At 38.8% G+C, this 22,687-nt stretch overlaps 1 long non-coding RNA gene across 1 annotated transcript; it reads right to left on the reverse strand.

The window, feature by feature from the left end:
• Positions 1-21,488: 21,488 nt before the first annotated feature.
• Positions 21,489-22,266, reverse strand: LOC149978080 (uncharacterized). Its single transcript, XR_016486411.1, has 2 exons — positions 22,082-22,266; positions 21,489-21,966 (listed from the first exon to the last, which is right to left on the reverse strand). It is a non-coding gene; the product is annotated as an uncharacterized LOC149978080 (long non-coding RNA).
• Positions 22,267-22,687: the final 421 nt, after the last annotated feature.

Here is a 22,687-nt window from a genome sequence, read left to right on the forward strand (position 1 = left end):
TTAACTTTAAGTCAGTTGCACAAAACATTTTAAGGTGAATTTCCCCCTTAAATTACGTGAAAAGGTTAAGGGTGCCCATGAGGTCTCTTAACTGCTTCATTCAGTGCGGAAATCAATGTAAACAGCATTGTGGAGGTGAATGTTTTCATCTGGTCTGGTTACAAAATAAAAACATCAACCAGCTAGCTACTTAGCTAAACAATGGAAGGTGCACAATCCATGGCTACAAAGCTAGCTGGCTATTTAGCTATAGGTAGTCTTGAGGAAAATAAGTAACTTCAAGAAGTGATTTATTATCTTCTGAAGCAATTTGGTTATCCTGTCTTGATTGTTGAAGTTATATTTAGCTATCTAACAAAATGAAAGTGATCTCTTTGAGAGGTTTAATCAGGCCATCTCCATGGTAACCAGATACTATTTCTGCAATTACATACCTTCAAACTATTGTTAAACCTCTTAAGTATGCCCTTACCTAAGGAAATATTTGAGGGGGTCTGCCTTTAAAAAATGCCTTTAAAAAAATAAGGTAAAATTATTCCTTTAGGGAAACACTAAAGATGCTTTATCCAACAGGGCCCAGTAGTTTTGTTCAGAAGAGTACAGTAAAGTATAGTACAGAATGGTACAGCACAGTTTAATTCAATAGAGTAGAGTTTAGTACAGTGTAGTTTAATTCAGTAGAGTACAGTACAGTACAGTTTTGTTCAGTAGAGTACATTAGAGCAATGTAGTGTAGTATACAGTACAATATACTTTGCTGTACTCTACTGTGCTCTGCTGTATTTTACAGTACTGTACTTTCCGTTAATATACTGTGTACTGTAATGTACTGTACTCTGCTCTACTGTGCTATACTGTGCTGCCTAATCTTGTGGACCGAACTAAATCTTAACCAATTATAGACGTCTATGTTTGAGTCAAATCAAGGCCGGTCTGGACCATACGTCTGTGGATGTTGAAATCAAGGCTGGTCCATACTGGACCAAATCTGAAAGAAATGTAGACGTCTAGGATTGGTTCAGATTTGGTCCGGACCAGACACAAAATCTACAAAAAAAGACATCCTAAAGACGTCGCCATTAGTAAATGCTTAGTGGGCTTCTAACCTTGCAGACCATGGTTAGATTAGATGTTGAATGTGGAAGAGATATTCAGTCACTGTGAGGAAAAAGGCCAACTGAAAAAAGTCCAAGTTGACTTCTCTTTATGACGAAGAAACAATAGATTTTGGCATCAAAGTCTCCATCAGGGTGAGATGGCGAGGAATGAGATGAGACTCAGCAGTGACGTATTCTGAGACCCTAGCGCACTCATCACTAGATGCAATAGTGACTCAAATGGATCGAAAAATGAGGTAGTTTCCTTGGTTAAACTGTAGAAATATGATATTTTTGATGAATACATTTTGAAACAACATACCATCTGGACAAATATTACTTGTACAAACTGTTGATTGAAATCATTCATTATTAACATACTGCGTACAACTTTATGTATGTAATATTTTCTGTAGGCAAAGCAGTGAGAGTTTGGCCCTGCAACGAGAAGAGCCTGAATGCGTTTTGTAGCTTAGTGGAAATTGATACTAGGCCAGTTCATGTGGACGCTGGTTCTGTGAAGAGTAACAATGCAGTAACAATACAGCAGTTGCCAGATACCTATGTTGATGCCAGTGCCTCTCTCTCGCTCTGGATGTTTTACAGTAATAGTAACGTATTTGTTTTCCAGTGAGTGCCGCCAGGCAGCGTCCAGCAGCACAGATGTTTGGAATGGCCTTGTGGAAAATGTCAAATTATGGACAATTTTATTACAGGCATCGGTAATGACTGGCGAGTCCCATGGCTGTGTCCCTGTGCACTCCGTGTATTAATCAGAGCTCATTTGCCATAATGAAAACAACAACAGCAAACAACAACAACAAAAATAGTCACACACACGCACAAACAGTGGAAAACAAATTGCAGAGGAAGAAACACAACACTCAACAAGACCGATCCCTATAATGGTCCTGCACAGGCAAAATCATGTTTTAATCAAATTGTATGATATTTGGATGAAACCGGATCAAAGTAGGATGACCAAAGTATGACGTTTGATTATACAATTACTGTGTCAAAAACTTGGATTCAGGCGGGATTAAGGGCTTTATGTGACATCACAAATTATGTGACATCACATCATTTTACAGTTTTTTACAATTGCTAGGACCCATTTCTCAACACTTAGGTCACTTTTTCAAAACTCTTCACACAGTGAGTACAACAGCAGTCTATGTGGGCTAAACTGTGGATAATTTTTCATTGCTTTGGCACAAAATGCATTCAATGACTACATCTTTCAAATTTCATGAATTATTTTCTCACTCAGACACAACCACCACCAAAACTCTATTTACCTACAGGCCAATTTTCACATGTTTACATACTCTTTTCAAAACTATTTGAACTTAACATGACATTAATACCGTATTGAAATACATTCCAAATCTAAAAGATTAAAAACTATCAAAACAATTAGACCAACCACAGTTGATTCCCATTGTAGCTGAGCACCTATCCAGGTGTTAGTCTTTCAATTTCCTTACCATCTATACAAAAGGTAACATTTTAGGAATAATGCTGTACTGTAATGTAAACATGGCTGGGAGAGAAGTATGTATGCATGGTGGAAGAAGACTGAGAGGAAGATCAAGAGCTGTAGTCTCAGATGAGATTAGGGCTACTATAATTGATCATGTAATATATCATGGTCTATCAATAAGAGAGGCCGGTCTGAGAGTGCAGCCAAATCTGCAACGGTTAACAGTGGCATCTATTGTGAGAAATTTCCGGCAAAACAACAGTAAGATGTGCATTCTGCAAGGGCATCTGACTGAACTGCACATTATAGAAGTAAATTGAGCAAAGCCTCCAAACCCATTTGTATGTAATTGTTTTTGTATTTCTGCACAGGACCAAACAGTTACCTCCCACAGGCCGGGGAGGTAGGATTTTCACTGCTATGCAGGAAACTGCAACTTTGATATGGTAATCAGAAACAATGGCATACAACTCACAGATATTCGGGACAGTGTTGGCAGACAACATTACATTTGGAAATATTCACAATGTAAGCATGACAACTACTTCCAGAGTCCTGAAACAACATCAAGTCTGGATGAAGAAGCTGTACACTGTCCCCTTTGAGGGGAACTCTGAACGAGTCAAGAGACTCAGGAACCAATATGTCCAGGTAAGATGACTATAAAATACAGAACTGGTTTTGAACAAAACCAAACAGGGCAGAGGCACACAATGGTATGATTTTAGGTAAAATGTAAACTACTGTAATAGCCTAAATCTTATGTTGCCTTGTGGATTTATTTTAGAGACTCATGGAGATTGAAGCTAGGCAAACACCCCACATATTCATCTTTGAGACGAGGAAGAAATGTGATTGGGAAAAGAGCCACAGTGGATGTCCCGGCCCAGAGGGGTGCCAACATCACAATGTGTGCAGAAATATCCTCTGATGGATTGCTGTTACACAAACCAATAATTGGGCCATACAACACCAAGCGTCTCATTTCATTCCTGGATGACCTCTGTGGAAAGGTTGTACCAAGCGAGGAAAGGGTTGCAGTGAGGCAAAATCGGCCAACGTTTGTAATTGTATGGGACAAGGTGGCATTTCACCACTACCGTGCAGTCACAGAAGGGAGTGCAGCCCATCCCAGGACGGTGTCGCTTTTCCTCCCACCTTACTCTCCATTCCTCAACCCCATAGAGGAATTATTTTCCTCATGGAGGTGGAAGGCTTATGACCACCATCCACATGATGAAATGTGTATTGCCCAAGATGACATTAGATGTGGATGAGAACCTGTGGCCAAATGCAGAAGACAGGGTTGACTAGCATTGCTTCTGTATCAGTAGATGGTGTATATACAAATTCTTACATTTTTGGAATCACTCAATGCCAAAAGAAATGACATAACATATTAAAGCATATTGCATCATGTATGATTCATTCCTGTAACATATACTGCAGTGAATTCTAAACAACAGATGTGTCAGTCTTGTTTTGTAAAGACATTTTACAAAAGAAAACATTGTTTCTACCTGTTAGTGTTTTTTAGGTCATTGTTTTATTAGTGACAAAGTGTGCTTGTTGGGTGACAACCTTTGCTAGTGTTATGAAATAATAAGATGATTTGAGACATGTATGAAGTGTTTTTGGTAGTTGTAATGCATTTTGGATGTGAAATGAACTGAAAGCTGAAAGTTGGTGAAGAGAACTGTGTGAAAAGTTTTTAAAAAGTGACCTAAGTATTGAGAAATGGGTCCTAGCGATTGTAAAAATCTGTAATACATCAATGCTATCAACTTATTCTCTTACCTTATTTAAATAAGTGCCACCTTGTAATGCTGTGTTCATAAATAAGTGGGAGGTGGGAATTTAGCATTTGTGAAGTTGTAAATACCAGTTGGATGCATTCAAGTGCCCTGAACTTGTTGAGATAAAAAGCTGCAAAACCATGAACTAAAAGTACAGCTATCATGCTTGTAAACAAATGTGACCGAATGGCTCGATTTGGTCTTAAGTAGAACATTTTCTAATGTTTTTTTTACATTAGATAAAAGTAAATACTCAGAGCTAGAAATTGGTATTCCATACACTACAGTTGATGAACAATGGGAAAGTAATTCTGCTTTTAAAGTTAATAAACTTCTAACCTCACTTTTGAGAAAATGGCCCTTGCATTTTTTAAACCCACTGGAGAACTCTTTGTCTACACCCATTCAAAATCGTTCACACCCTCTTAAGCCTTAGCCCCACCCATCTCTTTAAGGATTCACTTGTGAGGTCATGTACTAAACAACCAAAGATTTCAAGACTAAAGGCTGGTTTATACTACGTCTATCGACAGTTGTCGCAGTGACATCGTGAACAATCTATTGTCGCAGTGACATCGTGAACAATCTATTTCTTGTCGTTACGAAAAAGTATGAACACAAACAGGATGCAAGATATCAGCAGCCTGGTGGTCAAAAATAGCGTAACTAGTTTGTTTTAACACCACCCGATTTAAAAATGAAGATATATATAAAATGAATATATATGAATATGAATATATATAAAAATGAGTATATGTCAATCTAGCAAACCAGGCAACTAAAAGCAGCTTTCTAAACAATGTTTTGGTTCGTTTCTAGCTTGTTAGCTAGCTGGCTGCAGCTACTGCAGTGGCAGTATTGAGTAGCTTGGATGAAAGGTGCCCAGACGTGCCCAGAGTAAATGGTCTGCTCCTCACTCCCAGTTGCTAATATATGCATATTATTATTAGTATTGGACAGAAAACACTCTGAAGTTTCTAAAACTGTTTGAATGATGTCTGTGAGTATAACAGAACTCATATGGCAGGCAAAAAACCTAAGAAGAAATCCAAACAGGAAGTGGAAATTCTGAGGTTGGTCGATTTTCAACCCAGACCCTATTGAATACACAGTGGGATATGGATAAAGTTGTACTTCCTAGGGCTTCCACTAGATGTCAACCGTCTTTAGAAACTTGAATGAGGCTTCTACTGTGTTGTGGAGCCGGATGGGAGCTCTTTGAGTCAGTGGTCTGGCAGAGAGCCAGGTCCTGGTCATGCGCATTTCACATGATAGCAACCTGTGTTCCATGGCTTCTCTACAGACAAAGGAATTCTCCGGTTGGAACTTTATTGAAGATTTATGAGAACAACATCCTAAAGATTGATGCTATACTTAATTTTACACGTTTCTTCGACCTGTAATATAACTTTTTGAAGTTTTTGTACCGACATTCGGATGGACCTGCACGAGCGTTTGGATTTGTATACTAAACACGCTAACAAAAGTAGCTACTTGGACATAAATAATGGACATTTTCGAACAAATCAAGCATTTATTGTGGAACTAGGATTCCTGGGAGTGCATTCTGATGAAGATCGTCAAAGGTAAGGGAATATTTATAATGTGATTTCTGTTGACTCCAACATGGTGGATATTTTTATTTTTTTTTCTGAGCGCCGTCTCAGATTATTGCATGGTATGCTTTTTCCGTAATTTAAAAAAAAAAATCTGACAGAGCGGTTGCATTAAATTCTTAAGGTATAGGGGGCAGCATTTTCACTTTTAGATAAATAGCGTGCCCAATTTCAACTTCCTGCTACTCATGCCAGGAATATAAGATATGCATAGAAAACACTCTGAAGTTTCTAAAACTGTTTGGATCATGTCTGTGAGTATAACAGAACTTATGTAGCAGGCAAAACCCCGAGGACTAACCGTTCAGAATTTTATTTTTTTAGGTCTCTGTCTGTTCATTGAGGTCTCATAGGCAAACGATATTAGCGTTAGTTTCCTCTCGCCTCTATTGAAAACACATAGACCCGTCTTCAATTTGATCGATTATTAACGTTTAAAAATACCTAAAGTTGTATTACAAAAGTAGTTTGGAACATTTTGGCAAAGTTCATAGGCAACTTTGAAATATTTTGTAGTGACGTTGCGCATTTGTTGTTGTTTTGTTCTGGATCAAACGCTAAAATAAATTGACATTTTGGATGTATGGACGGAATTAATCGAACAAAAGGACCAATTGTGATGTTTATGGGACATATTGGAGTGCCAACAAAATAAGCTTTTCAGAAGTTTTTATGAAAACACATTATCTTATGTAGAAGGCTAAAAATCACATTTCATCCTCACAAATAGTTTCATATTTATCTAAAATTCCACAGCATTTAGATGTAAATCTGATAACTGGGAAATATTCACATTCAGAGATACAGTTATGTTGTTCTACCGTCCTTAGTTACATCACAAATTAGTAACTTATTTGACATTATATTGTTTAGAGCCCCACGAACCATTGACCACATTATTGACAACAGAAATATTGTTTCAATGTCCAACATTTTGATGTTACAGTATTCCAAAATCTCTCTGTTGTAACAAAGGGATTTTTAACTTCCATTTCTGCAGAGTGGGAGAGAGTTCCTCAAGGCATTTACGACCGTCATAAATGTGGAAGAGAGAGAGAGGGGTGGGGGGGTGGGGATCTGGCTATCCATCAGCTCTGCGCCAAGCTAATCTTGCGCCTTTGATCCTCACTCAAGAAAGTCATGACATCCCACTAAACCCAAACCAGATTGGATGGTGTATTGCTGCAGAATGCTGTGGTAGCCATGCTGGATAAATAAATCACAGACAGCAAAGCACCCCCACATTATAACACCACCTCCGCCATGCTTTACGGTGGGAAATACACATGCGGAGATCCGTTCAACCACACGGCATCTCACAAAGACAAACGGTTGGAAACAAAAATCTCCAATTTAGACTCCAGAGCAAAGGACACATTTCCACCAGTCTAATGTCCATTGCTCGTGTTTCTTGGCCCAAGCAAGTCTCTTCTTATTGATGTACTTCAGTAGTTTCCTTTGCAGAAATTCAACATGAGTGCCTGATTCAGTCAGTCACCTCTGAACCGTTGATGTTGAGATGTGTCTGTTACTTGAAGTCTGTGAAGCATTTATTTGGGCTGCAATTTCTGAGGCTGGTAACTCTAATGAATGTATCCTCTGCAGCAGAGGTTACTCTGGGTCTTCCATTCCTGTGGCGGTCCTCATGAGAGCCAGTTTCATCATAGTGCTTGATGGTTTTTGCATCTGCACTTGAAGAAACTTACAAAGTTCCTGAAATAGTAATGATGGACTGTCATTTCTCTTTGAGCTGTTTTTGCAATAATATTGACTTGGGTCTTTTACCAAATAGGGCTATCTTCTGTATACCCCCTACCTTGTCACAACACAATTGATTGGCTCAAACACATTAAGAAAGAAAGACATTCCACAAATGAACTTTTAAGATGGCAAACCTGAAAATTGAAATGTATTCCAGGTGAGTACCTCATGAAGTTGGTTGAGAGATTGCCAAGAGTGTGCAAATCTGTCATCAAGGCAAAGGGTGGCTATTTGAAGAATCTCAAATATAAATTATGTTGTTATGTTGATGTCTTCACTATTATTCTACAATGAAGGAAAAAGTACAAATAAAGAAAAACCCTTGAATGAGCTGGTGTCTATAGGCTATACTGGGTGTTTCCTTCATATATTTTTCTGCCGTTAGGCCCTAATGCTTTGGCTACTCACTAACTTTAGCGCGCCAAAATACACAGTAATTGCCAAATGCCAAATGAGTTTAAATCAATAAAGGAAAAGCTGTGAAATGGAGAGTTAAAAATAAATAGAAGGGAGGGACAGATTTGGTGAAGATTTATTGAAGTGGTAAAAGAGGATGATAGCAGTGCCTATGAGCCTATGTTCTGTGTGATGATTGTGAGGTGCTATACACATTTGGCAGTCACAAGACCGGGACTTCAAAATGGCCCATCAAGGGAACAGCAAGTGAAAAGTACAGTTCAGATTGGTTAAATGGAATAGTAGCCTAACTGAAATCTGGACAGTGACTGTAGATCTATAACCTCCAGGTCAGCCCAAATAAATACTAGTCCCTAGTATTGGAGGTTTTTATTCTAGGCTGAGCTATACAGTATTATTCTCCTGCTATGTCAAAATGACCGACATGGCAGTTTTGGACGGGACTTAAATTACGAATGTGGTGATTTGTGCTTGTGCACATAATTAAGCCGACCCAGCCAGTACAGATAGTTATTTTAATGTTCCCTAAATATTCTCCTTTGGTTCTTAGAAAAAAATTACCAAAGGAGAACCTTTAGGGAACATTGATATTTTGGTAAGGTAGAAACACATTGTACTGAGAACGTTCAAATAACCTCATACATTTTTTGGGGGTTGAACTAGAACTTTTACATATTGTTCCCCTGTAGTTCCCGTTTGGTTGTTGGAAGAGAAAAGGAACATTGTATATTTAAGGGCCATTTTGGATCAACTTGCTGAAAGAGGAGATAAAGTAGGTGTGGAGGTGAGTGCACATCATTTAGTAAATTGCTAACTAGTTTTTTATACCCCCCCCCCCCCCCCCAAAAAAAAAAACTTGTGTTTCTAAGGGGTCTTTAGCCTGGTTTGCTAACTACCTCTCTCAAAGAGTCCAGTGTATAAAGTCAGAACATCTGGTGTCTCAGCCACTGTCTGTCACCAAGGGAGTACCACAAGACTCAATCCTAGGCCCTACGCTCGTCTCAATTTACATCAGCAACATAGCCTAGGCAGTAGGAAGCTCTCTCATCCATTTATATGGGGATGACACCATCTTGTACTCAGCTGGCCCCTCCCCGGATATTTTGTTAAACGTTATAAAACAAATCTTTCTTAGTGTCCAACAAGCTTTCTTTGCCTTTTAAGCTTGTTCTGAACACCTCCAAAACAAAGGTCTCATGTTTTGGAAAGAAGAATGCCCCTCTCCCCACTGGTGTGATTGCTTCTTCTGAGGGTTTAGAACTTGAGGTAGTCACCTCATACAAGTCCTTGGGAGTATGGCTAGATGGTACATTGTCCTTCTTTCAGCACATATCAAAGCTGCAGACTAAGTTTCAATCTAGACTTGGTTTCCTCTATTGTAATTGCTCCTCTTTCACCCCAGCTGCCAAACTAACCCTGATTCAGATGACTATCCTACCAATGCTAGATTACAGAGACGGTAAGGGTGCTCTCGAGCGGATAGATGTACTTTACCATTCGGCCATCACCCTATACTCCTCTGTTAACTAGTCATCTCTGTATACCTGTCGCATGACTCACTCCCCCCTATCTGAGATACCTACCGCAGCCCTAATCCTCCACATTCAGCACCCGTTCTGCCAGTCACATTCTGTTAAAGGTCCCCAAAGCACACACATCCCTGGGTCGCTCCTCTTTTCAGTTCGCTGCAAGGTAGCGACTAGAACGAGCTGCAAAAAATATTCTTCAAAGACTCAATCATGGACACTCTTACTGACAGTTGTGGCTGCTATGCGTGATGTATTGTTGTCTATACCTTCTTGCCCTTTCTGCTGTTGTCTGTGCCCAATAATGTATGTACCATGTTTTGTGCTGCTAACATTTTGTCATTTTGTGCTGATACCATGCTGTGTTGTTATGTGTTGCTGCCTTGCTATGTTGTTGTCTTTAGGTGTCTCTTTATACAGTATTGTGGTGTTCTGAACTATATATTTTTAATTTTTAATCCCAGCCTCTGTCTCCGCAGGAGGCCTTTTGCCTTTTGGTAGGCCGTCATTGTAAATTTAAAAAAATTCTTAACTGACTTACCTAGTTAATCTCTGGGATATGTGGGACTGTAGCGTCCCACCTCACCAACATCCAGTGAAATTGCAGGGCGCCAATTTCAAAACAACAGAAATCCCATGAATAAAATTCCTCAAACATACAAGTATTCTACACTTTTTTTAAAGATAATATTGTTGTAAATCCAGCCACAGTGTCCGATTTCAAAAAGGCTTTACGGCGAAAGAACACCAAACGATTATGTTAGGTCAGCACCTAGTCACAGAAAAAAAATCCAGCCAAAGAGAGGAGTCACAAAAAGCAGAAATATAGAGAAAATGTATCACTAACCTTTGATGATCTTCATCAGATTACACTCATATGACTTCATGTTACACAATACATGTATGTTTTGTTCACTAAAAATCATGTTTATACCCAAAAATCTCAGTTTACATTGGCGCGTTATGTTCAGTACCAAAACATCTGGTGATTTTGCAGAGAGCCCCATCAATTAACAGAAATACTCATAATAAACATTGCTAAAAGATACAAGTGTTATGCATGGAATTTTAGATCCACTTCTCATTAATGCAACCGCTGTGTCATATTTCAAAAAAACTTTACGGAAAAAGCACACCATGCAATAATCTGAGTACATCGCTCAGACACAAAAACAAGCCATTCGGATACCCGCCATGTTGTGGAGTCAACAGAAGTCAGAAATAGCATTATAAATATTTACTTACCTTTGATCTTCATCAGAATGCACTCCCAGGAATACCAGTTCCACAATAAATGTTTGATTTGTTCGAGAAAGTCCATCATTTATGTCCAAATACCTCCTTTTTGTTCGCGCGTTTAGCCCAGTAATACAAATTCATGAGGCGCAAGCACTAGGTCCAGACAAAGTCAAAAAGTTCTGTTACAGTTTGTAGAAACATGTCAAACGATGTATAGAATCAATCTTTAGGATGTTTTTAACATAAATCTTCAATAATGTTCCAACCGGAGAATTCCTTTGTCTTTAGAAATGCAATAGAATGCAGGTCGCTTTCATGGGAGTGCGCGTGATCAGCTCATGGCAGACACCTGATTGAAAGAGCTCTCTTTCTCTCCCCCTTCATAGTAGAAGCCTCAAACAAGGTTCTAAAGACTGTTGACATCTAGTGGAAGCCTTTGGAAGTGTAATATGATACCATAGATACTGTATATTCAATAGGCAATGACTAGAAAAACTACAAACCTCAGATTTTCCACACCCTGGTTGGATTTTTTCCCAGGTTTTTGCCTGCCATATGAGTTCTGTTATACTCAGACATCATTCAAACAGTTTTAGAAACTTCAGTGTTTTCTATCCAAATCTACTAATAATATGCATATTCTAGCTTTTAGGCCTGAGTAGCAGGCAGTTTACTCTGGGCCCCTTTTTATCCAAGCTACTCAATATTGCACCCCAGTCCCAAAGAAGTTATATAAAGGTTAAATAAATAAATAAAAACAGACTAGTTAATGTTAGCTAGCTAACCATTTGGGTACAGATTAAGCAAGCGTTAATGTTAGCTACCAAACCAATATTGGCACAGACCAAAATTATCATAATTAGTGCTATTGGGTTGTTTTAATGTTAACGTTAATGGCGTTAAATAAAAACCCACCACATGTCAGTAGATTTAGGTATTGGTCGTAAGAATGTCTATTTCACCAGCCACTTAGTTGGGTGGTTGATTTGCAGGGCTCTACATTGTGAGCATTACATTCACATTTAAAAATGAAATGGAGTAAAAAGTAAAGTATGAGCACGTGCAAGTTCTGATTTATAGCAGAAAAAATGCTTTTCAAAGTCTATCTTCCATTTTGTTTCATAGCTGCTAATCGCACAAAGAAAAACACATCATTTTTCAATTTTCTTTTAGAATGAAGCATCTGTATGCAGTGGTGTGAATATAATTTGATGGAGTGAAAAACAGTTGAAGTTTACATACACTTAGGTTGGAGTCATTTAATGCACAATCAACGTAGTGTATGTAATCTTCTGACCAACTGGAATTATGATACAGTGAATTATAAGTGAAATAACCTGTTTGGATATAATTGTTGGAATAATTACTTGTGTCAGGCACAAAGTAGATGTCCTAACCAACTTGCCCAAACTATAGTTAGTTAAAACGTGTTAAGCCTATGGGTTCTACACTCCCCCCCCCCCCCGTTCAGCTGAAACGGTGGCGCAAGGAATGCAAAAATATTCTTAGAAATATTTAACCTCAACACATTAACAAGTCCAATACCTCAAATGAAAGGTAAACACCTTGTTCATCTACCCAGCGTGTCAGATTTTAATATAAAATGATAAAAGCAGGATTAAAAAAATAAAAATTGACTAACCTCTTGAAAATCTTCATCAGATGACAGTCATATGACATGTTACACAGTACATTTATGTTTTGTTTGATAATATGCATTTTATATCCATAAATCTTGGTTTACATTGACGCCATGTTCAGAAAATTATAGGAATTATAGAAAGCTACGCCAGATAACAGAAATACTCATCATAAACTTTGACTAAAGATACATTTTCTACATAAAATTAAAAAGATACACTGGTTCTTAATGCAATCGCTGTGTCACATTTTTTTTTAACGTTACGGAAAAGCTTACCATGCAATAATCTGAGACGGCGCTCAGACGTAACAATATTTCTCCGCTATGTTGGAGTCAACAGAAATACAAAATTACAACATAAATATTCCCTTACCTTTGATGGTCATCGATCAGAATGTACTGCAAGGAGTCCTACTTCAACAATAAATCATTTTGTTTCATAATGTTCAATTCTAGTATCCATGTAGCAGCACCTGCTACAACTTTCAGTTCAAATGCCCAAAAAATGACTTCTGGTCCAGGATAATTTTGCATCAAAACTTCCAAATTACATATTACAGGTCGACGAAACTGGTCAAACTAAGTGCAGAATCAATCTTCAGGATGTTATAAACGTACAAAACGAATGGCATTCCAACCGGACAATCCTAGTTCATCTGGGGCTGACTGGAACAGACAAAGCAGTCTAACGCATATGCGCCCTCAAGCACGTGAATCTTTTGTGACACCGTAGCAAATTCCTCCCCATTAGGTCAAAGTTCACAGCAAATGCTCGATTACACTTTCTACTGAATGAGGACATCTAGTGGAAGACATAGGAAGTGTTTCCAGATCCATAACTTGTTGGGAAGGGATGACGTCAAAGTTGCCCCAACTTTCAGGATTCCAAAACTAGTTTGGAAGATTGCCTGCCCTGTGAGTTCTGTTATACTCACAGACATAATTCAAACGGTTTTAGAAGCTTCAGAGTGTTTTCTATCCAATAATAATAATAATATGCATATATTAGTAATTTAGGACAGATTTTGATGCAGTTAACTATGGGCACGCAATTCATCCAAAGGGGAAATACTGCCCCCTATCCTGAACAAGTTAATATGAAATTTGTAGAGTGGTTGAAAAACGAGTTTTAAACAGCTTGGAAAATTCCAGAAAATTATGTCATGACTTTAGAAGCTTCTGATAGACTAATCCACATAATTTGAGTCAATTGGAGGTGTACCTGTGGATGTAGTTCAAGGCCTACCTTCAAATTCAATACCTCTTTGCTTGACATCATGGGAAAATCCAAATAAATCATCAAAGACCTCAGCAAAAAATTGTAGACCTCCACAAGTCTGGTTCATTCTTGGGAGCAATTTCCAAACGCCTGAAGGTTCCACGTTCATCTGTACAAATAAAAGTACACAAGTATAAACACCATGGGACCATGCAGCTGTCATACCACTTAGGAAGGAGACGCATTCTGTCTCCTAGAGATGAGCATACTTTGGAGGGAAAAGTGCAAATCAATCCCAGAACAACAGCAAAGGATCTTGTGAAGATGCTGGAGGAAACAGGTACAAAAGTATCTATATCCACAGTAAAACAAGTCCTATATCGACACAACCTGAAAGGCCGCTCAGCAAGGAAGAAGCCACTGCTCCAAAACCGACATTGAAAAGACGGTTTGCAACTGCACATGGAGACAAGGATCGTACGTTTTGGAAAAATATCCTCTGGTCTGATGACAAAAAATATAACTGTTTGGCCATGATGACCATCTTTATGTTTGGAGGAAACGGGAGTAGGCTTGCAAGCCAAAGAGCACCATCCCAACCAGGGTGGCAGCATCAACGTAGATGGCACCATGAGAAGTGAAAATTATGTGGATACATTGAAGCAACATCTCAAGACATCAGTCAGGAAGTTAAAGCTTGGTCACAAATGGGTCTTCCAAATGGACATTGACCCCAAGCATACTTCCAAAGTTGTGGCAAAATGGCTTAAGGACAACAAAGTCAAGGTATTGGAGTGGCCATCACAAAACCCTGACCTCAATCTTATAGAACATTTGTGGGCAGAACTGAAAATGCCTGTGCAAGCAAAGGAGGCCGACAAACCTGACTCAGTTACACCAGCTCTGTCAGGAGGAATAGGCCAAAATTGACCCAATTTATTGTGGGAAGCTTCTGGAAGGCTACCCGAAACGTGTGACCCAAGTTAAACAATTGAAAGGCAATTATACCAGATACCAATTGAGTGTGTGTAAACTTCTGACCCACTGGGAATGTGATGAAAGGAATAAAAGCTGACATAAATAATTCTCTATTATTCTGACATTTCACATTCTTAAAATAAAGTGGTGATCCTAACTGAGCTAAAACAGGGAATCTTTACTAGGATTAAATGTTAGGAATTGTGAAAAACTGAGTTTTTAAGTGTATTTGGCTAAGGTGTATGTAAACTTCCGATATCAACTGCATTTGGGGGTTGTTTCAACCACCTGTAATTCTCAAACAGATTCAGTAAGTTTTTACTCTGACATACAAAGACTGTGTTCTGACCTTTAAAATAAGAATAATTGCAATATATATTGGGTTATAATTATAATTCGTAATTGAAATACACTGTATCCTCATCAGGTTGGGTGTTGCTACTGAACCATAAAAGGTATCCCCAAAAAAGTGAAAAATGATCCAACAAGACATGGAAAATGCAACAGGCCAAAATTCTGGAGACCACAGGTAAAGTTAATATATGATAGTATATATTTGTTTTACAGTTTTACATCTTACTGTTTTACATCTCTCCAATGTCCAATGATGGTAAATGGCTCAACTTACAACTTTTTCAAAACATTAAAGCCTTCTTGTATGTTGTACGCAGGGCATAAAATTAACACCCGCCAAATGCAGGTAGATTTTGGTATTGGCTGGTAAGTTGTCTATTTCATCAGTCATGTTGGCGGTTGCTCAGGGCTCCACGGTGTGAGAATTTGATCACATTTATTGCAAAATGAATACTGCAGTAGCTGTTTTCAAAGTACTGTTCTTCTGCAAAGTACTGTACTTCTACTGAAGTGAGACTTTGTTGTTGTGTTTCTTGGCTATTGACATTGTTTTGTTCACAAGCTTGGTTGTTTGTCAATGTTTGACTTTCAACTGCTAGGGAAGAGAAGCAACAGGGATTCCAGTCAGACTCAATCTCAGGCACAAACATGACTAAAGTTGCGTTACCACGGTAACCTCCAGCCCTTAAGGTGGCAGGTGAATTTTTTTAATCTGATTTTTTTGGTTAATTAAAAGACTCAGGTCACAAAAAATATAATTAAATTGAGCAATATACCACATTACTTATTACTAGAATTATTACTATTACATTTGTTTTTAGAAACATTACAGAGCATGCTCATCTGTGTTTAGTTGATAAGCTCAGTCCGATGATGCTGTGACACACCGCCCCAGACCATGATGGACCCTCCACCTCCAAATTGATCCCACTCCAGAGTACAGACCTCTGTGTAACGCACATTCCTTCAACGATAAATTCAAATCCGACTATCACCCCTGGTGAGACAAAACCGCGACTCGTCAGTGAAGAGCACTTTTTGCCAGTCCTGTCTGGTCCAGCGACAGTGGTTTGTGCCCATAGGTGACGTTGTTGAGATGTCTGGTGACATCGTTGTGATGTCTGGTGAGGACCTGCCTTACAACAGGCCTACAAGCCCTCAGTCCAGCCTCTCTCAGCCTATTGCAGATGTTCTGAATACTGATGGAGGGTTTGTGCATTCCCGGTGTAACTCGGCAGTTGTTGTTGCCATCCTGTACCTGTCCCGCTGGTATGATGTTCGGATGTACCGATGCCTAAGGCACTTTCAAGCAGATGAGCAAGGACTCTGGGCATCTTTCTTTTAGGGTTTTCAGAGTCAGTAGAAAGGCCTCTTTAGTGTCCTAAGTTTTCATAACTGTGACGTTAATTGCCTACTGTCTGTCCGCTAGCGGAACCCCCCCCCCCCCGCAACAGCATGTGAAAGTGCAGGGCGCCAAATTCAAAACAACAAAAATTTCATAAGTAAAATTCCTCAAGCATACAAGTATTTTACACCATTTTAAGGGATAAAATTCTCGTTAATCCAGCCATGGTGTCTGATTTCAAAAAGTATTTACAGCGAAAGCACCACAAACGATTATGTTAGGTCACCACCAAGCCACAGAAAAACACAGCCATTTTTTCCAGCCAAAGAGAGGAGTCACAAAAATCAGAAATAGAGATACAATTAATCACTAACCATTGATGATCTTCCTCAGATGACACTCATAGGACTTCATGTTACACAATACATGTATGTTTTTTTTTGATAAAGTTCATATTTATATAAAAAAAATTGAGTTTACATTGGAGCGTTACGTTCAGTAGTTCTAAATGTGGTGATATTGCAGAGAGCCACATTAATTTACAGAAATACTCATAATAAACATTGATAAAGATACGACTATTATACATGGAACTTTAGATAAACCTCTCCTTAATGCAAGCGCTGTGTCAGATTTCAAAAAAACTTTACGGAGAAAGCAAACCATGCAATAATCTGAGTACAGCCTTTAGACAACAAAGCAGCCAAAAAGATACCCGCCATATTGGGTAGTCAACATTACTCAGAAATAGCATTTTAAATATTTACTTACACAGACATCATTCAAACAGTTTTAGATAGAGTGTTTTCTATCTAATACTAATAATACTATGCATACTGTATATTAGCATCTGGGACAGAGTAGGAGGCAGTTCACTCTGGGCACGCTATTCATCCAAAAGTGAAAATGCTGCCCCCTATCCCAAAAAGGTTAAACCCTTTACAATGAAGATCTGCGAAGTTATTTGGATTTTTACGATTTTTTTGCTGAGTTTATGTCTCCGGTCTGATTTAGCCAGCATTGTGTGTGTGTGTGTGTGTCTCGAGATAGCCTGAAGGAATAGAACAAACATTTCCTTGTTTGTTCTCATCCTTGTATCTGGGAAATAATACCAGAAGCAGATGACCACAGGACGAACCCAAAGGGGTTGATGGTCCCTCCCCAATCTAGATGGGAGGGGTGGGAACCAGCCATGACTAAGCATTCTTGGTTGCAGCTATATAAGAAACAGCATGGTCTGTAAAGGTTAGACTCTCGGCCCAACAGTCATGACTGTCTCATAAATTGCAATAATTATTCGATAATGAATAAAAACGATTATTTGAAGAAATGACAGTCTCTCTCACTTTAGGATATTCCACGACAGTATGCAGGCCATGGAAATACTGGGACAATTCAGCTTCCAGAAAGCATTATCATGCTGAAACATGAGGTGATGGTCGGGGATGAATGGCTCAACAATGGCCCTCACGATCTTATCACGGTATCTCTGTGCATTCAAATTGTCATTGATAAAATGCTATTTGATTTGTTGTCCATAGCTTAAGCCTGCCCATACCATAACCCCACCGACACCATGGAGCGGCACTCTGTTCACAACATTGACATCAGCAAACCGCTCACCCACAATAAGTTCTGGAAAATGTTTAAATTACCTGGAGAATAAACTCTCCTCCTCACAGCTGTCTATGTTCCTTAATGTTGATGATGTGGTTGTTACTGACAAGACACAGACAGTAGCGGTGTCAGGCTGAAGAAGCCAGTTCCTACATTTGAATGAGTGGGGGATGGTATTGAATGTGGTGTCTTTGAAGTTGGCTCGCACAGGTCATCTTACTCTCTACCACTATTGAGGATTTAAAAAAAAATCTGTTAGAACTCAAGTTTACTATTACTTATTTTATATAACCTCTCTCTAATTTTATATGAACACCTGCAGAATTAAGCATTTCTTGCAGTAAAATTATACACCAAATGTAAATGGTGACTCGGGTACAGGAGTGGAGAAATATTCATTTCTTTAAACATTTTGAGAGAATGAATGCGTGGTTAGGTATTGTCTGTAAAGGTGCTATCTTTATCAGCATCACAAAATCTGAAAATATTTCAACCACATAAAATATACATCCAAGCTGAACTAAAATCTTATCAAAAAAATTTGGTTCATTTTAGCAGCTTTTAATTTCCTTCAAGCCAGTCAAACTGATTTGGAAATGTCTTTTTTTAGTTATTGCATTTTCTACCGATCCCTAAAGGTCTCTGCACGAGCGAACCAGAGATGAAAGAGAAAAAAAACTTTACCAATATCAACTAGTTTGAAGCATTCTATTGATGTATGCAATTATTCTGGTGAGCAAGGGTTTATTTAGTCTTCTAGGGCAACAAGTAATAACACAAGCCTACCAAAAATCCTGGAAATTATATACAGAAAAAGTCCTATCTAAAAAGTCCAGTGATAAAATAGCTCCCATCGATATTTGTATGTTCGGGTCAGGTGAGGGCAACAGAATGTCACTTTATCACATGTAGTCGGGCGTTTGCGGATGGGTTATTAGCAATTGCGGGCGGGTGCAGGTGAACAAACAGCTGACCCATGCATCACTAACGTGGTTAACATAGCTGAGCTAGCTATTCTACTGTTGCCAAAATTGGACTGCAGCGTATCAAAAAATATATTTAAAGGTTACCCCTACTCATCTAAGGCAAGATAGTTATAGGTTTTCCGTTTCATCTGTGTTTGGTGTTAGCTAGTTACTTGCTAGTTAGCTCTTCAGCAAGCTTCTGATGCTTTTGTCATGTCATGTCTTAAAAAAGTTGACATCATTGACAGTCATTGTTTATGACTATTGTCTGGAGAGAAAGAGTGCCAAACTTAATGATGCCACTTCAATCAACGTAGATGAATGGGGAGGAGACAGGTTAATCAATAATTTTTAAGCCTTGAGACATGGATTGTGTATGTGTGCCATTCAGAGGGTGAATGAGCAAGACAAAGCTGCAATAAATAACTTTTTGTCTTTTTTCTGTTCAAAAGCTTCAATAACTCGCCAGTGGTCATCCAATGTGATGCAACAGCAACAACAATGTGCCTGCCTGAGAACCGCTGTATTCACTAGTATTCATTTTTCCAGTCGGGTACGTTTAACCCACCAGATTTTGTGGAGACCACAATAACTGACGTGTTTTCCAACAGTAAAGAGGTGGTGTGATAGCTAGCAACACTTGGCTAATGGCTAGCGGAGATAGCTAGTTTTCAGACATGGCAGACACATGGGGCAAAAGACCTGACCCAACAGCAACTACTCATCCATCTGAGCCAAATAAACAGAAACATTTGGAGAGCAGACATGAAAAAAGGGAAAGCGATAGAGCCTGTGCCAAGTTAAGAGTAAACCTCTGATTTGCGTTCAAACAGTGGAGACAACTAAGGGAGTTGAAGGGATTCAAAGCTAACCAGGAAATCTATATTTTTCTGATGAAAAATAGAAATGAAATGTTTCTATTTAGTTATATTTCTAGTTTAGTTATAGATTTCGTAAATATCTATGCAAGTAATATTTTGTAGTTCTTGCTTTGATTGTTTTCAGATCACACGTCCAATAGTTTGTATTAACTAGCAGGCTAAGGGCTGTTAGTTACCTGTTGACAGAGTGCGACATTGGTTAATTTCATTTTGATATAAAATGTTGCTTCACTATTTAGTTGGGTAACCCATGTATTTAACGTTACTTTACCTTGTGTTACATTTGTGATGCCTGTGGTCTGAAAACCAAGCTTATATTGGCTAGCTAGCCAGCTATTTCAGTTCACACAATTGTACTAGCATGAAATAACCACAAAGAGCAGTTCAGATGAATAAGAGACACGATGCTACGGTTTGTTTGATCTGAACGGTCTAGTTTTAAAACATTTCATGTCATTGGCTGGAGTATTCAAGATTCAACATGTGAACTTTTGCCAAAGTCTTGCGATGAGACGGATCCATTTAGCCATTCAAATAACAGTAAGCTAACATTGTGTTAATTTAAGCAGCTTGTTAGCTAACCAAGCAGAGCGCAAGCTAGCTATTTTGCTGTACATAGCTAGTCTGGCGTCTTTGTTTCAAAGTTTCATCACAGAATTATAAAGCTACACCATTTACCGTGGAAACGTTCTTAACTGCACATCTTGTGTTCTTGATCTGAATGCCCCATCTTTAGTCAGATCTGAATGCCCCATTTTTACCTTGTCAGCTCAGGGATTCAATCTTGCAATCTTTCGGTTACTATTCCAACGCTCTAACCACCAGGCTACCCTGCTGCCCCAATCATTATGGTATTCCATTTAATCATGTGTGATATTCTGGTGTGATAGTTCATTTTAAAGACAAAATATTCAGAATAATATTTGCTATCTTTCAGCTAAAGGAGACTCTACATTAACAAGTCTCGAAGGTGAAGCATCTGTGCATTGAAAAGTGAAAAGGACTACATTGACATCCCAGAACCACAGAGAGCAGTGTTGAGAAGACTGGGCTCTCAATTGGGACTACCAAGGAGAATGTTCCTGAGATCAGATGACCTGAAGTGCCACCACCAACAACGGCTGAGCTGCTACAACGTCGAGGAGACGTCGCCACACAAAATAGGGTGCAGTAAGCACACCTTTGAGCTGGGAAGGACCTGAGCTTTCCCTGTTGTCAGACTTGGTGGTTCCCGGGAAGTGTGAAAACCTACACAGTAGTCAGAATTGTTGTTGAAAAAGGTGGGCCTACAATCAAACATATAAATCAAATAAATAATGGAAGATTGTGTGAGAAACAATTCTTCTGCATTTTTTTTATCTAGCATATAGTCATCATTATTGTACTTTTGGAGTGTTTTTTAAATGAATTACTAAACGGTTCTCTGTTCTTGGATATCTATGCTCTTGGCGGTTAACATTTCAAATTAGCAGACCTACAGGTGGGTACATGTCCAGAAAGACAGATGGACTACCCTGGTGTAAATAGAGTACAAATCAAGTTGGTCCGATTACACAGATCAGGTCAAATAGCTTTATAAGGGACATAAATAAGAATACAAGGTGGTCTATGTAACCTTCCTCAAAATGACAAAAGCACAGTGTAAAGGAAACATTATGAAAAAGTACTGAACTGATATCACAAAGACCAAGGAGAATTCACAATAAAAATAAATTTAGTATTTTTTCTAATTGAGATCCAAATAAAGAATAAAGTACTGTGTAGCTGTGGAAAGCATTAACCTGTTATGTAAACATACTTGGTAAAAAATAAATGGAATTTTGCAGTGGTGAAATGGCTGTAGTTGTGTGTTGTAAGGTGCAGGAGTCTCCCTGCAATTCATGCAGGTGCACCAGCGAGGTTGTCCTTAGTCCCTGAGATACAGTAGCTCTCCAGTACTCCTTCATGTCAAAGATAACTCCTGGTAGACAGGAAACGGCCAGCTCCAGAACCTCTCCAGTTTCTTCAAAGAACAGCTCTTGCAATTTTGCCTGTAATGATAAGAAATAAAGCAACATGAAATTACAGATTGCAGCCAAATGTTGTGTGATATGATTATGTTGTGAAACAAGTCAACAGTACCACAGGTGAAAGATTTATACTAACCTTCATCTCAGCCAGCCTCTCTTCTTGCAATTGGGCAGACATTTCAAGGTGTTCCTGTCCAATTCTTTCTGCAGCTCTGCCTGTGCCCCTGGATGGTCTGTGACTCCTCAAAACTGGAATCCTACAGAAAAATTATGTACGCCACTGTCATGACTCTCCTGTGAGGATCCGAAGGATCAGGTTACAGTGGGTCCGCTCTACAGCGCTCTCTCTCTCCCGCAGAGGGGGAGAGGTTGGATATGGACATAAATACCTTGCAGAAACTCTGCCTTTGGGCTCTGCAGGATTGAAGGGAAATAACACTTTTGTAGCAAAGACATTTTTCCTGCCAAAACTCCATCATCCAAAAGTGGAGAATGAAACAATACTTCTAATATAAAGAATGTTGGAAATGGTGGGGGGACTTAAAGAACAATCATGTCGAATTTGTTACTAATTTGTGATGTAACTAAGGACAGTAGAACAACATATCTGTATCTCTGAATGTGTATATTTCCCAGTTTTCAGATTTACATCTAAATGTTGTGGAATTAATATGATTAAACATGAAACCATTTGTGAGAAGACGAAATGTGATCTTAGCTTTCTAAATGAAAATGTTTTTTC

This window comes from Oncorhynchus mykiss, chromosome 15 (genome assembly GCF_057628025.1).
Source record: "Oncorhynchus mykiss isolate SJ-2025 chromosome 15, ASM5762802v1, whole genome shotgun sequence".
Taxonomy (NCBI): domain Eukaryota; kingdom Metazoa; phylum Chordata; class Actinopteri; order Salmoniformes; family Salmonidae; genus Oncorhynchus; species Oncorhynchus mykiss.